The 15334-nt window shown below is 42.6% G+C and overlaps 1 protein-coding gene and 1 pseudogene across 2 annotated transcripts in view; one reads left to right on the top strand and one right to left on the bottom strand.

Annotated features, from left to right (window-relative positions):
• Positions 1 to 15334, bottom strand: part of CLMP (CXADR like membrane protein) — a 105371-nt gene that overhangs the window by 29432 nt on the left and 60605 nt on the right. The window lies entirely within an intron of this gene.
• On the top strand, positions 8395 to 11594 carry LOC139441060 (DNA primase small subunit pseudogene; annotated as a pseudogene).

Here is a 15334-nt window from a genome sequence, read left to right on the forward strand (position 1 = left end):
AGGTCCCTTGGGTCTTGAAGTTTTGTCTTTGTTCTAGGCAGTAACTTCCTGAATTACAAAACCCTGAATGCTCTGGTTATATGTAGTCTAGAATCTCAAGCTGGGGAGGGCCTGTGGAAGGTCATGGTCTACCTATTTAAAACTCATCTGCTGAAATGTATGAACTTATTCTATTCTCATTATCACTGATAATCTGAAACCATAGTAAAACTGTCCTAAGATCTTGACAGGTCTGTTGTATCAACTTTTTAATTGTAGTATGTCACACGATATTCAGGGATACCGATTTCTACAGCATTTCCTCACACAAACATCTTGTCCTCAGTGCTTCAGATTCTAGGGGCTATAAATGGACTGCTGACAAAATAGTTAGCACCAGAGTGGAGGAGCCAGGAGTGTACATTTGTTCAGTGAACATGAGTGGCACTCCTGTTACCACACTGGGTGCTGCTGGGGACACAGAGACAGATGGCAGTGTCCTTTGTCTATGAAGAGACTCCAGTAACAGAGAAGCAGAACAGCGATCCAGCAAGCCCAGTTCAAGGCAGTGGGTGGTGGGAATCAAGGTCAGGGTCAGCAAGTACTATAGCAATCGGGAGGAGGAAGATCACTGTGGTGACCAAGGATGGCTCCACAGAAGAAGGTATTTCACCTGTGCCTTGAAGATTGAGTGGCCATGTTAGCAGCTATACATGAGGTGAGGGCATTGCAAAGGCTGGGGCTGGCAGCCTGACTGCACAGGAAGCCAGCAGCTAAGCTGAGCTCAGCACCTGAAGCCTGGAGTGTCACCGTGGGCCCTTAACCCTGACAAGGTCTCACAGACGGGTGAGTAATGCCACGTAATCATCATGTCAGCTGTGTCACGGTCCTACAGCATTGGGGTTGCTACCTGGGAGTAATGTTTGTCCGGGGATCTCCAGTAAAGTGGTCAGGGGAAGGACGCTGACCTGGTCCACAGGGATCACTCTGCCACCGGAAACACAGCACATCCCTCAGCATTGTGTCCTCGGTGATGCACTGGTACACGTTCCATTCACATGTTCCGTGTCCGCATGCGTAGGAAAACACACACAGCTGTCTACAGACCCCGACGAGCATGCCAGAGTCGGGGCACAGAGGAGACAAGAATGTGAGCCTTGATTCTGAGACTCTGAGAGCCGGATCCCTCGCTAACCTAGTTCATTGGCATTGGCGTGTCTATTTATAGCCTCTATCTCATTCCAAGTGTCACTCCCTAAATCTAAATCTTTCATTACCTTCTGCAAAGAGATTTAAACAGAGGGGAGAAATTAAAAACGGACACAGGCTTACTACTGAGAGGACAATAGTCCATTTTTAGGCATGGCGATGGAGAATTGAGATTTGCTGACAGTTAAAACCCACCGATAAATGAAAGCCTCATTTTGGCCTTTAACTTTATACCGCCCCCTTCACCTTACAAGCAAAGCCAATGACAAAGAGACAACTGGTCTGCACTTCGTGTCTTTTCCCCTCAGGCACCCTCTCTCAGGACAGACGGGACGTGAAACAAACAAAAAGATGGTATAGGTTCATCGTCCAATCAATGTGCTTCACACACCCATACGGAAGCTTCTTTTCATAACAGCTAACACTTTTTGAGCATTTATGTGTATTGTTCTACTTGACTTACAGTCATTTCTATTTTTTTGGTTTTTTTGAAGATTTATTTATTTTTAGAGAGAGGGGAAGGGAGAGAAAAAGAGAGCGAGAGAAACGCTGAAGTGTGAGAGAAAGAAACATTGATTGGTTGCCTCTTGCACGCCCCCAGCTGGAGACCTGGCCCACAACCCAGGCATGTGTCCTGACTTGGAATCGAACCAGTGACCTTTTGGTTCACAGACCGGCACTCAACCCACTGAGCCACACCAGCCAGGGCAGTCATTTCCATTTTTAATCTCCACATTATGCGAGGTAAGCACTGTTATTATCCTCATCCTACAGGCAAAGACACAGAGACGCAGGCAGGTAACTCACCCAGTGTCACACAGTTACAGAGGAGTAGAGCCATGATTTCAGTCTTGATACCCTGCCCCTCACAGCACATTATACTGACTCTCCTTATATATACTTAACAAAAGTGTTATTGGTCTAAGGTTATGCTCGTATTCTTGTGAGTTCCCTCAGAGCTTTTCATTATCTTATTTTACTCTTTGAAAAAAAGTCTGTTGTTGTTGACACTATTACAGATGTCTCCCATTTCCCCTCTTTGCCCCTCTACCCAGCCCCTACTCTTTTTTCACTCTCGATCATATACAGACAAGCTGTTAAAAGTCCAGATAGTGGTCACTCTTGGAGGAAGGGGTAGTAAGTAGAGGAAACATGGGGAGGCTTCTAAGGGTCTAGTTTTGTTCTGTTTCTAGATTTGGGTGCTTATTACTTGAGTAGGCTAATTTGGTGAAATTCACCAAGCTGTACACCTATGACTGTGCATTTTCTGCACATATATTGTACCAATTTATTATGTATTGCTCTATAGCACATTGTCCCAACACTTAGCATCTCAAAACAACAAACATCTTTTTTCATGGGTGCATTGTTATCAATTTATTTTTTAATTTATTTAAAATATTTTTCTTGTTTTACAGTGTCAACATTTTAACAAAATTTTAATTGACTTTATTGGGGTGACATTGGTTAATAACATCATGTAGATATCAGGGGTGCAATTCTATAACACATCATTTGCACATTGCATTGTGTATTCACCACCCCAAGTCAAGTCTCCTTCCAACACCATCTATCCCCTTTACAATCTGCTGCCTCCCCCGCCCCCAACACACATACCTCATCTCATAATTTCCGGGGGTCAGGAATCTGGGCACAGCTTCGCCAGGGAGCTCTGGCTGAGGGTCTCTCATGAGGTGAAATAAAACTGTTGACTGGGGCTGTGGTCTTGTCTGAAGGCCCCAATGAGGCGGGAAGAGCCCATTTCTAAGCTCACACCTATGGGTGTCGGCAGGTGTCAGTCCCTCAGCCCATGGGCCTCTCCACGGGGCTGCCTCGCCCTGGGCAGCTGGCTTTCCCCAGGGGAGTAATCCAAGAGGGGGCACAAGAAAGTGCTCACATGCAAGCTCAGAGGGATCATCTCATCGCCGTTGCTACGTTCTACTTGTTATAAGCCATTAAATAATTCTAACCCACATTCAAGGAGAGGGGATGCATGCAGGCAGGGGGCATTGGAGGCAATTGGGGAGGCTGCCCACCACACACTTCAATAAAGTTAAAAGTAATTGTACATTAACTTCCTCTCCCTTACCACTCAAAGTGATACTCACTGTCTTACAGAATTAAAAATGTTTTAACCAATTCACTAGTTCTTTTTGTAATTATAACATTCCTTAGAGCAGAGGTGTCAAATTCATTTTCACCAGGGGCCACATCAGCCTCGCGGTTGTCTTCAAAGGGCCAAGTGTAGCGCTTCTCGCCCCTAGTTAAGGAATAGTTACATTTATATAGTCCTAAAATTACATTCCGCCCTTTGAAGGCAATCGCAAGGCTGATGTGGCCCCCAGTGAAAATGAATTTGACACCCCTGCCTCAGAGGCAGATTCTGATATGAATTTTTTCTGTTGTATAGAAATGTAATAAGAAGCTGAATACTACACTTTTATATTGTACAGCACTTCTCAGATTTCACAATTCTTTCCCTGCATGCTTTGGGTTTTGCTGTGCAGAATAAGTGGGAATTGTAGTTTAGTGGTAGTTTATCTGAAAGTTACAAAAATGCTTTATAATATTTAGCATTTATTGAGTGCTTACTGTATGCCAATTACTGTATGTTAAGGGATATATATATATTATATGTATATACATATATATTTATACATAAAATCTACATGATTATTTAATTGTATGAGGCAGGTTTTACCTCATTTTACAGAGCAAAACCTAAGACACAGAGAAGCTAAGTAATTTGCTAAGATCTCAGAGATAACAACTGGTAGAACCGGGATTTCAACTCAAACCGTCTGACTTCACACCTCCTATGAGCTACAAATGATGTAAACTATAATCTTTATATCATGCTGATAACACATTTTCCTGCAATATGTCATAGGGAAACTTTTACATAAGCTGTGCCGTCTTATATTGGGAAGGAGAAGGAGTCATCTTCAAAGATTATGACCGGTAAAATGTGAAAAACAGTAATTCCCCGTATGGCATTTGTATCCAGCATTAAAGACTAAGGTAGTCTCTCTTCAAAAGCTGATGCTGTTGACCTAATATCATTCAGATAAAGTGCTAGAATATATTCTTACCAGCATGTTCATGAAAAGATGACCATAGCATCATGCTATTTATTTATTAGTTTAAATTTTCACCGAAGGAATTGAACCTGTAACCTAGGTATATGCCCTGACTGGGAATTGAACCCTCAACCTTTTGGTGCGGAGGATGATGCTCCAACCCACTGAGCCACACCAGCCAGGGCTATTTATTTTTCAAATTTTCTTTTTATTGACTGATTTCAGAGAGAAAGGAAGGGAGAGAGAGAGAAACATCAATTGGCTGTCCCACTGATTTATGTATTCTTTGGTTGTTTCTTGTATGTGCCTTGACCAGGGATCGATCCCGCAACCTTGATGCATCAGGAAGACACTCTAACCCACTGAGCCGCCTGGCCAGAGCTCATCATACCTTACATCTAACACAGACTCGTAAAAGGGCTTAAAAATCACTAGTGCATTAGAGAGGTTCTTAAGCTTTAATTTGCTTCTCACATCAAGTATGTGAGCAGAACTATAATCAGGCTTAGCTCATGCTTCATTCACAAGGAACATCTCAGAGCTTCTCCTCCCCCAGAGACAGGTAAGGGCAATTCAAAATCTGGACCTTGATCCGTACGCTCCTTAATGATGGTTCACAGACAAATCGCTCAACCAGACTTCAGCTCCTCCCATTAAGGTGGCAAGGAGTAAGAAAAAGAAGTGGCAAGGACAGAGCCGGAGATGCAATTTGGCTTCCTACATGTAGTACATATTCCTGCAGGAAATGTCAGGTCCCAGCAAGGGTGGAGGTGCAATGCCAAGTAATTTTCCCTAACTTTACTTTTTTCCTATCATTCACCCACACCCAATGACTCACATGGCTGCTCCAGGCCCATTTATTCATCTACACTCTTGTAATTACTCAAATGACCTAAAGATGAGTCTTTGGCTTCCCAGACGACTGTCTCCCAGATGATCTGTGCATTCTCACGCTGGCAGCAAACAGGTCTGGCTGACCTTCCTTTCCCTCTGCCTACAGACCCAGAGTGCCTCATGCTTGTGGGTGGTGGGGGCAGCACAGAAGAACCAGAAATCACCCAAGTGCTGTATTATTTAAGACAGGTGGTTCCACATCCAGTTAATTATTAGCATACTTCAAAGGCTTTAAGAACATTTTTTGAATAATGTACTATAAGCGTATGTTAAACATTCAAGCAGAACAGAATGGCAGCCAGTGAGAAGTCAGTCCCCCCTCAGCTTCCCTGCTGCAGGCAAGTCCGCCACCAGCTCCCGCGCATTCTGTGTCTCCCACTCACTTCTGGCTCGCCTGGTGCAGAACTGGTGTTAGGTGGGGTAGAATTTTGACTCAAATTTCAGAAGGCTCCATTGACTTCTAGCTTCCAGAATTACTATTGGGAAGTCTGCTGCCACTTTTAATTCCAGTCTTTTGAAAGTGACTGGATGGTTGTCCTGGCTGGTGTGGCTCAGTTGGTGGGAGCATTGTCCCACCCCGAAAGGTTGGGGGTCGACCTGGTCAGGGCACATGCCTAGGTTGCTGGTCTGATTCCCTGTCGGGGTATGGGAGTCGGCCAGTCCATGTTTCTCTTTCACATTGATGTCTCTCTCTCTCTCAAATCCATACACATGTTTTGATAGATATTTTTAAAAGATGTATAAAAGTGACCTCTTGTTTCTCTCTGGACATTTTTAGGTTGCATTTTTCATCTGCAGAGCTGTAAAATGTTACTATGATGGATCTTTGGTGTAGGTCCTCTTTTTCCATTCATTTATTTTTGGTTCATTTAATCTGAAAACTCATTCCATTTAAATGTCAGGAAATGTTATTATGCTATTGAAAAATAATTCCTTCCACTTTCTCTTCTTCCTCTTTGTACCTATATGTGTCAGATGTTGAAATTCCTAGATTGATCCTACAATTTTCTTATCTTTTTTTCTCATGTTGCGTGATTGAGTTGTTTTAAAAGTTTTTTCAAAGGATCTCTGGGGGGCACTATATGGTAGTCGTTAAGGGATTCAAGTATGTGTAGTACACCTTCCTTTGTTGGCAGGTTCCTATTCCTCTCTGCGTCCCAGTTCTGTCACCTGTAACATGAGGGAAATGACTGTACCCAACTCATGGGCATTTCATGAGGATGAAAGCATGTTACCAAGATGCGGTTAGTTTTAATACACGCCTGGTGCCCAGCAAATGTTCAATAAACATTGCTGTCATCGTTTTCTCTATCCTTTGCATAACATTCTACAGTTTCATCCCTTCTCTCTCTGAGGCTATTAACCATAAGGTTTCTTGCACAGTCTCTGTTCCTATTTTTCCTTCTCCTACTTTTCTCAAATGTCTGGTGTTGGGTAGAGAGTCACTAAGAAGCTGTTTGGGAGCTCTGCGAGGAAGCGGGGCTTCTTCCAAGGGGTTTCTCTGTAGGCTTTTTGATGGTGGAGTTCCCAAATAGCAGTGTCTCTGAAGCTGCTCTGTTTCTCCAGAGAAGAACTACTAAATCGCCCATCTGTCCATCTGTCAAGGGGAGGTGGGTAGATGGCTAATGATCTCTGGGCAGGGTGGGTAAGGGTCAGGGGTGTCCTGTTCGGGTTGCAAATCAAACAGCCTCCGATAAAAGGCCTGCAGACTCTGACGTCAGGAATCTCTGTGTTCTGCATTCTATGGTGCCTGGTGTCTGGTTCTCCCAAAGCCCTCCAGTGGGAGGGGGGAGGGGTTGGGGCTTCTCTGTGCAGGGTGCAGAAGGAGAAATTTAGCTATGTAACTGCTCTTTTTAAAAGATTGTCTGCTGATTTCCCCATGCCTCAGCTCAACTTTTTGTCGTACCTGTGTAGCTTTTTAAAAAAAGATTTTACTTATTTTTTAGGGAAGGCAAGGGAGGGAGAAAGAGAGTGAGAAAAGTATCGATTAGTTGCCTCTCACATGCAACCCCCAACCAGGGACCTGGTCTGCAACCCAGGCGTGAACCCTGACTGGGAAGCAAACCAGTGACCTTTTGCTTTGTGGGATGTTGCCCAACCAACTGAGCCACAGCAGTCAGGGCTGAGTCTTTTCTTGAACTGGTTTGCCTTTTATTAGCAGTGGGGTTTGGGCCACTGTGATTTGGTAAGTCAGTGTCTCTCCTCCATCTCCTTCTCTGTATCCAAGTATTTGTTGACCTTCTCTTTCAGCTTTATTTCTGCCCCATTCTCTTGTCCTTGTGGATTTACATTTGTTTATTCCTTCATTTTCACCTCATTGGGATTTGGTGAGGAAACAGAGAAAAACACCTGTGTTCAACCCACCACTTTCCTAAAATACCAGTAAGTAATCGGGAAAGAGAGGTAGGGGGCAGGAATTGTCTTCAACACATTTTTTCTGCTCCATTTAAAAAAAAAATATTTCTAGAGAGAGGGGAAGGGAAGGAGAAAGAGAGGGAGAGAAATATCAGTGTGTGGTTGCCTCTCACATGCCCCCAACCATGGACTTGGCCCGCAACCCAGATGTGTGCCCTGACTGGGAATCGAACCAGTGACCTTTTGGTTCACAGGCCAGCGCTCAATCCAGTGAGCTACACCAGCCGGGGCTCTGCTGCATTTTGAGAACAACTAAAAATGAGAATACCCGTGACTTTTACACTCCTGCTTCCCCTGTTCAACAGACAGTCATCTGTGCAGAGTGTGCCCCTGGGCTGTGCTGCTGTTTGTCTGAGCCTGTGCTGATAGGACAGCCCTCCAGGACCAGAACTGCTTGTCCTTGTCCTCAGGAAGTTCATGTTGTAGGTGGGGGGGTCACACTTCTGCTGGAGACATTTCTGCTGCAACACCCCTTGCTCAGCAGGATAAAAAAGGAGAGAAGAAACTTCTGGTTCCCCGCAGATTCTCCTCCAAGTGACCTTGTCTGAGAAAAGGGTACCAGGAAAACGTGAATGCAAGTCTCACGTGGAAGCAGGAAACTGTCCGTCATTTTGCTAATTTTCACCACAAAGAAAAAGTGTGTAGGAATTTTATAAATGTCTTCTTCCTTCCTTCCTTCCTCCCTCGCTTCCCTTCCTCCCTCCCTTCCTTCCTGTTTATCAGGCAGGTTGTATTTAAACTACTTTGGTTCAGATTGGGAGAAAAGTAATCAAGGTTTTCATGAAAGAGGTACAGAAATCTTAGGGATGAGGCCGCCATGCCCAATGTAAATGAAGCCCCGTACTGCCCGCAGAGCTCCTTCCTCCACCCACAGCACTTTTGCTGTGTCTGCAGCTTGGAAACCCTAACAGAGACTGAGGCCTTCCTGGGAAAATATTTGTTTAAGTCCTTCATTTTCTCTGTGTCTTTGAAGGCCCCTGTGGTTCTTAGTCCTGGAATCAGCTTTTCTGGGCAGACCACATTGGCCTCCAGCTGTGATCTTTCTGGGGACATGAACTCTACGGAACTTCCACTGAGATCTGAAGATTCGCGCTCATCAGAAACTGATGGCAAGCCCTGTGAGGAGCTGCAGGGGCCCACAGGCAGGTTTCCTTGACTTCTAGCTCCCTTGCCAACCAGTGAGCCCACAACTTGGCCACGTGTGATGCTGCAGCATTGCCCAGGGAGGCTGTGGAAGCTGTGAGGTACGATCGTACCGGGGCCCTGGTTCCTGCCTTCATGGAGCAGTCAGTGTTACAGGAAAGCAGCACCAAATGCTATCAGATAGCCCGAAGGTGGCAAAACCTGCGATACCACTGGAGCTCAGAGGACATGGCAAGCAATGGATGATGAAAATCAGTGAAGGAAATAAGACTTCCGGTGAAGAATCATAACATTTCAGTAGGTAGGACAGGTGACAGGTGGAAGGGAGCTTTGTCAAGACAGAGGCAGGAATGGGTGCTAGATGTTTCAGCAGGAGTGACTGATGACTCACGGTTGGGCTGCAAGAAAGAGGGGAAGGTGTGAGTCATCCGAGGTGAGGTTTAAGAGAGGGAAACTTCTAGAGAGGCAGCAGAGGACAGCTCTGGTTTTGGGGTGGTGTTTTTTTTGGTTATTGTTTTTAGCTTATTAATAGCCTGTTTTTATCTACAATTTTCCCTGCTGAGTGCTTCACCCTTCTTTGAGATTATTTCAGAGGTAAGTAAAGACCTGCATTTGCTCCCCACCCACCCAACCCCTCTTAAATCTCCAAGCTTTTGGTGGGCTGTGGCGTCCAAGGTGAGCGACTGAGCTAAGGATTTACTTCATTTAGCGCACCGCCTATCTGGCAGCAGAGGCCTGAAGTGCCAAATCCCCACTCTGGGTTGTGCCGCTTACAGAGTCTGACAGCCATCTGCCCGTGTCACTTTATGGAACATCTGGTCCTATCCTGTCATTCGATGCCCATCATTCATTCATTTAATAAACGTGTATTGAGCACATGCCAAGGGTCAGACACTCTTCGAGGTGCTGGAGATACAGTAGTAAACAAAATGGATATTCTCCTTATTTTGTCCTCCTCAAAAAGATTTGCTCATCTCCGCAGAGAGCTACAGAATAATCACATAATCAGGATTTTCTTAGAGTGGCATTTTACTAAATGGTTAAGTAACTGAAAACAAGGCTCTGTATTTAAAAATATATGTATGGAATAGAATACAAAGTTCACTTGCATTTTTAAGATAAAGCAAGACTTTAAAGAAATGCCCTATGGCAGGTTGTTCTGGGCTGTGTCCCCAAGCCCCAGAGGTGCCTACGCCTGCTCCCTACCTTTAGGAGCGCTTTGGCGGGAAAAGGTCGAAGAACCTGTCCTGCTTCACAGCCTCCCGTGGTCTCACCACTGCCTGCGGGCCCAAGTGAGAAGTTCGTCATGAACATCCAAGGTTCTGCAGGCACACTGACTTTCTACGGCAGGAGTGACCATTTCCTAAGCATACCGATCCCTGACCAAACTGAACACCCACTCGGCTGTGTGCTGGGGTGAGGGTTTGTCCGGCTCACGACGTGCAAAGAGCTGCTCCTGCTGTTTATCGCCTCACCTTCCCTGCCGGGACAATCTTTTCTCTCTGTCAAGGTCACATACGCTGCTTTGCCTCAACGGCATGACTTTGTTTTACCTGTTTTGCTGTAGTGGGAATGGACTACTGTGATTTTCATGTTTGTTGTGTCTGTATATTTCCCCATCTTTTCTCCCACTAGACACGAAGCTCCCCAGGCAGGGACATTTTTGTATCCATCTTTGTAAGTTGTACAATACTGGCCACCACATAGGCCTTCAATGAATGGAAGCTGAACTAATTAATTGTTCAGAGGGACATGCAAATTTTCTGGGAAGCCTCATCTGAAAGTATTAATTAACTTATGAATCACCTATGCATTCATTCATTAAATATTTACCAGCTTTCTATTACTGAGCTAGGTTTATGAAGATAATAGTAAGGAAAACAGAACTAGTTTCCTCCCCTTGAAGCTTATAATTGTATGAAGAAAGCTCACAGTAATAAAAGAAAAATAATTATAAGTATTAAATTATATCAAACATGATAAATTAAATAAAATTTATGTGTTATTAAGGAAAAGCAGAGCAAGTTACGAACATATAATTTAATCTTTAAGTATACTTTGAGCAGGGGAGGGGGACTGTGAGGGTCAGTCCCAGGGTACCGCACTCCAAGGAGGCGTTTAAGGCACCCAGCTGCCCAGCTGCTCAAGCTTTGTTGCTGGAGCCCCTTCCCTACGCCCAGCACTAGCGCTGGCTCAACTGTGGCAGAGTGATAAAGAGTTATTTTCAACACCGTCAGTTTTCATTCACATTGAAAAATGGTCTTGACATTCGCCACCAATCCTTCAACAGGTGGAGGGATCTGGAAAAGGAGTTACAGGTGCCTTATATTCCCATGGACCCCATCAGCCTAATACAGGGAAGCCGGGCGCTTTCCTAGGCTCAGGAGAAAGGACTGGTGTTTGACATTGACCTGACAGACTATGGTGATGTGAGGTGTTGTAGTTCTGCAGACAAATGTCCCCAGTGCTGGACCCTCATGACGATGGCCGTATGTATCATCGATGGAGCACTGAAGGAGGACATTGGATTTAAGCATTGCCTCTAGGTATGTTCTGGAAGAGGTGTCCATTGTTGGGTCAGTGATAAATCAGTCAGAAAATTGTCCTCCATAGTACTTTGGGGACTGCTGAGTATTTGAGCCTTGTGAAGGGTTGTCAAGACATTAAGAAGAAAGTTCACCTAAGTGAAAAAATTCACCCTTTTGTCTGGAAATCTATAAACATAATAAATAACTACTACTTTGAAGAATATGCCTTGACCAAAACATTCTTGGAGATAAAGAAAGCTGCGATAAGATTTTAGCCCTTGCTCCTGAAATACTTCGTGATGACCTTCAACAAGGCATTCAAAAGCATCACAGTTCCAGTGTGTGAATGTACCATAGTTTTTTGATCCACTCATTTGCTGATGGGCACTTAGGTTACTACTTCCAGTACTTGGCTATTGTAAATTGTGCTGCTATGAACATTGGGGTGCGTAGGTTCTTTTGGATTGGTGTTTCAGGGCTCTTAGGGTATAATCCCAGCAGCGGAATTGCTGGGGTGGGGAGAAAATGCAGACAACTGTAATTGAACAACAATAAAATGATTTAAAAATTGAAAAAAAAACAAATAAAAGAACTGTGAAAAGCATCACAGTTCCATTGCTCTATGTGTCTGTGTTTATGCCAGCACCAGGCTGTTCTTGTCACTACAGCCTCGTAGTGCAGTTTCATATCAAGTAGCACGACAATTCCAACCTTGTTCTCCTTTCTCAAGATTGCTGCGGCTAATTGGGGTCTTTTGTGGTTCCATATAAATTTTTCACTCCATATAAATTATTTGTTCTAGTTCTGTGAACTATGCCATTGGTATTTTGATAGAAATTGCATTGAATCTATAGATTGCTTTCAGTAGTATAGACACTTTAACAATGTAAATTCTTCCCATCCATGAGCATGGCCTATGATTCCATTTATTTGTATTTTCTTCAATTTCTTTCTTCAGTGTCTTACAATTTTCCAAGTACAGTTCTTTTAAATCCTTGGTTATATTTATTTGTATTTTATTTTTTAAACATTTATTTATTGGCTTTTAGAGAGACAGAGAGAGGAAGATGGTGGGGGAGGGAGAGAGGGAATGATTTATTGTTCCACTTATTTATGCATTCCTTGGTTGCTTCTTATACGTGCCCTGGCTGGGAATCAAACCCACAACCTTGGCATGTCATCTGGACAATGCTCTAACCTGCTGAGCTACCTGGCCAGGGCTTATTTTGTTTTTGATGCAATTGTAACTGGGATTGTCTTCTTAGTTTCTTTCCCTTTCTGATAGTTCATTATTGGTGTATAAAAATGCAACTGATTTCTGGATATTTATTTTGTATCCTGCTAACTTACTGAATTCTTTTTAAATCTCTTACAGTTTTTTTTATTGACTTGGTGGGGGGGAAGGGGGGAGAGAGAGAGAGAGAACCATCGACTGGTTGTGCCACTTATTTATTCATTCTTGGGTTGCTTCACGTATGTGCCCTGACAGATTGAACTTGCAACCTTGGCGTATGGGATTATGCTCTAACCAGCTGAGCTACCTGGCCAGGGCTAATTTACTGAATTCGTTGATCTGTTCCAGTAGTTTTTGAGCAGCATCTTTAGAGTTCTCTATATACAGTATCATGTCAGCTGAAAATAATGACAGTTTTACTTCTCCCATTCCAATTTGGATGCCTTTTACTTCTTCTTGTCTAATTGCTCTGACTAGGACTTCCAGAACTATGTTGAATAGGAGTGGTGAAAGCCGACATCCCTTCTTCCGATCTTAAGAAAAATGCTTTTAGCTATTCCCCATCAAGTATGATATTAGCTGTTGGTTTGTCATGTATAGCCTGTATTATGTTGATGTTTGTTTCCTCTATTTCCACTTTGCCTAGAGTTGTGATCATAAGTGGGTGCTGAATTTGTCAAATGCATTTTCTGAGTCTATTGATAAGATCATGGGATTTTTTCCCTTCATTTACTTTATGTGGTGTATCATGTTAATTGATTTGCAGGTATTTAACCAACCTGCATCATAGGAATAAACCCCACTTGATCATGGTGTGTGATCTTTTTAATGTATAACTGAATTCAGTTTGCTAATACTTTGTTGAGGATTTTTGCACCTATGTTTATTGGGGATATAGCCTATAACTTCCTTTCTTTGTAGTGTCTTTACCTGATTTTGAAATTAGGATAAAGCAGGCCTTATCCTAATAAGCTTGGGAGTCTTTCCTCCTCTTGAATTTTTTGAAATATTTTGAGAAGGATAAATGTTTTTTCTTTTTGAATATTTGGTAAAATTCACAAGTGAAGCCATCCAGTTCAGGACTTTTGTTTATTGGGAATTGTTGTTTTTTTAACCGCTTTGATTTCATTAGTTGTAATTGGTCTCTTCAGATTTTCTGTTTCTTCTTAATTCAGTTTTGGAACACTGTATTTTTCTAGAAATTTATCCATTTCTCCCAGACTGTCCAATTTGTTGGCATAAAGTTGTTTGTAACAGTTTCTTACAATCCTTTGTATTTCTGTGGTATCAGTTGTTACTTCTCCTCTTTCATTTCTGATTTTATGTATTTGGGATCTCTCCCTCTCTCATGAGTCTGGTTAAAGGTTCATTAATCATGTTTACCTCTTTAAAGAACCAGCTCTTGGTTTTATTGATCTTTTGTATTTTTTTTTAGACTCTATTTTATTTCCACTCTGATATTTATTATTTCTTTTCTTCTACTTTGGGGTATGTTAATTGTTCTTTTTGTAGTTCCTTTAAATGTAAGGTTAGATTGTTTATTTGAGAGTGTTCTTGTTTCTTGAGGTAGGTCTGTACGGCTATATATTTCCCTTTTAGAACTGCTTTTGCTGTGTCCCATAGACTTTTTTGTTCTCATTTTCATTTGTTTCAAGCTATCTTTTGATTTTTCCCTTGATCATTGCTAATCCATTTATTGTTTAGTAACACGTTATCTAGTCTCCATGTGTTTGTGGGCTTATCTATTTTTTTTCCTATTAATTGATTTCTAATTTCTTACCATTGTGGTCGGAGAAGATGCTTGATATGATTTCAATGTTCTTAAATTTATTGAGACTGTTTTATGTGGTAACATGTGGTCTATGTTAGAAAACCTTCCAGGTGCACTTGAAAAGAATGTATATTCTGCTGCTTTGGGGTGAAATGCTCTAATGGTATCAATATAATTTATTTGATTTACTGTGTTATGTTAAGGCTGCCATTTCCTTATTGATTTTTCTGTCTGGAAGATGTATTCATTGATGTCAGTGGGATATAAAAATCCCCTACTGTATCTGTAATACTATCAATCTCTCCCTTTATTTCCATAAAATTTACTTTATATATTTAGGTGCTCCTATGTTGGGTGCATAAATGTTTACAAGGTTATATCCTCCCGTTGGATTGTTCCTTTTATCATTATGTACCGTACTGTGCTCCTTTGTCTCATTATAGCCTTTGTTTAATTATTTTTTTAATTAAAAAAATTTTAAATCCTCACTTGAGGATACATTTATTAATTTTAAAAAGAGAAAGGGGAGAGGGAGGGGAAGAGAGAGAGAGAAACATCAATGTGAGAGAAAAACATCAATCAGTTGCCTCCCGTATGTGCCCCAACCTGGGATCCAACTGGTAACCTGGGTATCAGTAATCTAGGTATCTGACTGGGAATCAAACCCACAACCTTTTTTGGCGTGTGGGACGATGCTCCCACCAACTGAGCCACCCAGCTCAGGCTATAGTCTTTGTTTTAAAGTTTATTTTGTATGATGTAAGTATTAATACCCCAACTTTTTCCTCTTTCTATTTGCATGAAATATCTTTTTTTTAATCTCTTTACTCTTAGTCTGTGCGTATCTTTCATTCTGAGCTGGATATCTTGTAGGCAGAGTATACATGGCCCTTGTTTTATCAATTCAGCTACCCTGTGTCTTTTGATTGGAGCATTTAAGCCATTTACATTTAAAATGATTATTGAGCCCCAGCTGGTGTAGCTCAGTGGATTGAGTGTGAGCCAAAGGGTCACCAGTTCAATTCCCAGTCAGGGCACACACCTGGGTTGTGGGCCAGGTCCTGGGTAGGGGGCACTCGAG

Source organism: Desmodus rotundus, chromosome 7, assembly GCF_022682495.2.
Source record: "Desmodus rotundus isolate HL8 chromosome 7, HLdesRot8A.1, whole genome shotgun sequence".
Taxonomy (NCBI): domain Eukaryota; kingdom Metazoa; phylum Chordata; class Mammalia; order Chiroptera; family Phyllostomidae; genus Desmodus; species Desmodus rotundus.